The sequence below is a fragment of the Sapajus apella genome, unplaced genomic scaffold (assembly GCF_009761245.1).
Source record: "Sapajus apella isolate SASKATOON/1434 unplaced genomic scaffold, GSC_monkey_1.0 scaffold16, whole genome shotgun sequence".
NCBI classification, from domain to species: Eukaryota; Metazoa; Chordata; class Mammalia; order Primates; family Cebidae; genus Sapajus; species Sapajus apella.
The window spans coordinates 24699681-24701577 of NW_022436956.1; the positions used below are offsets into that span (position 1 = coordinate 24699681).

The 1897-nt window shown below is 39.4% G+C and overlaps 1 non-coding gene across 1 annotated transcript; it reads right to left on the reverse strand.

Moving 5' to 3' along the window:
- Positions 1-783: 783 nt before the first annotated feature.
- LOC116556494 lies at positions 784-892 on the reverse strand. Its single transcript, XR_004271037.1, has one exon. It is a non-coding gene; the product is annotated as a U6 spliceosomal RNA (small nuclear RNA).
- Positions 893-1897: the final 1005 nt, after the last annotated feature.

Below are 1897 nucleotides of genomic sequence, written 5' to 3' on the forward strand. Positions count from 1 at the left end.
GTCAGTGAGTGGTAAGTGAGTGTGAAGGCCTAGGACATTACTGTACACTACTGTAGACCTTATAAACACTAGACGATCAGACTGCACTATTTCAAAAATTGTCCTCCTTCAATAATAAATTAACCTTAGCTTACTGTAATGTTTTTTTACTTTATAAATTTTCATTTTTTTAACTTTTTGACTCTTTTGTAACAACTCTTAGCTTAAAACACACATTGTATTGCTCCACAAAAATATTTTCTTTCTACCCTTTACCTGTAAGCTTTTTTCTAACCTGAAATTTTTTTTAACTTTTAAAACTTCTTTGTTAAAAACTAAGACATAAACATACACTGACAGAGCAGTACGTTTGTTTACACCAGCAGCACTGCAAACACTTGAGGAATGTGTTGTACTGTGATGTTATGACAGCTACAATGTCACTAAGCCATAGGAATTCTTTAGCTCCATTATAATCTTATGAGACCACCATTGTATATGCACGCGGTCCATCGACTCAAATGTTGTTATACAGTGCATGACTGTATTTATTCTCTTTTCATGGTTTGTTACAGACTAAGCTATAATAATTTATTTATTTTTTATTTTTTGAGACAGAGTCTTGCTCTGTCACCCAGGCTGGAGTGCAATGGTGTGATCTAGGCTCACTGCAACCTCTGCCTCCCAGGTTCAAGCGATTCTCCTGCCTCAGCCTTTGGAATAGCTGGGATTACAGGCGTGTGCCACAACACCAGGCTAATTTTTGTATTTTTTTCTTTTTTCTTTTTATAAAAAATTTTTAATTACAATATGGAACGCTTCACGAATTTGCATGTCATCCTTGCGCAGGGGCCATGATAATCTTCTCTGTATCATTCCAATTTTAGTATATGTGCTGCTGCTAAGTGAGCACAAATTTTTGTATTTTTAGTAGAGGCGGGGTTTGACTATGTTGGCCAGGCTGGTCTCCAACTCCTGACCTCAGGTAATCTGCCTGCCTGGGTCTCCCAAAGTGCTGGGATTACAGGAATGAGCCACCACGCCTGGCCAGCTATAATGATTTTTAAATCAGCTTTTGATCACATTGTCTTAAAGTCAATAAATCACATTGACCTGTGCAAATGACAAAACAATCCCACATTATAATTAAATGTGAGAGTAATCATCCACTAGTATATAGTAATTAGTATTTTTCCTCATCATTCTTTTTCTTAAGAAAACTGAGAGTTAGTTTTGATAATGAACCTGGGACATAGAAAGAAGATGGGTCCACCTTGAAGAGCAAAAATATTAAATCCAAAATCAATATGGGGAAACAGCATTCTATAATAAGTATTGTGGTGACTTTAAAATATGTCCTCAAATGATTTGATACTCCTCAAAGGTGGAGCTTAATTCCTCTTCCCTCTGATGTGGACTAGAATTCATCTTTTCTAATAACAGAACATGATAGCCAGGAGCGGTGGCTCATGCCTGTAATCCCAGCACTTTGGGAGGCCGAGGTGGGCAGATCATGAGGTCAAGAGATCGAGACCATCCTGACCAACATGGTGACACCCTATCTATACTAAAATACAAAAATTAGCTGGGTGTGGTGGCGCATGCCTGTAGTCCCAGCTACTCAGGAGGCTGAGGCAGGAGAATTGCTTGAACCAGGAGGCAGAGGTTGCAATGAGCCGAGATTGTGCCACTGCACTACAGCCTGGCACCTGGCGACAGAGCAAGACTCTGTCTCAAAAAAAAAAAGGAACATGATAGAAGTGACAATGTGTGACTTTCTCATGCAAAGTCACAAAAGGTATTGCCACTTTTTTTTCTTTTTGAGGCATAGTCTTGTTCTGTCACCCAGGCTGAAGTGCAGCAGTGCAATCTTGGCTCACTGCAACCTCCACCTCCCAGGTTCAAGTGATTCTCATGC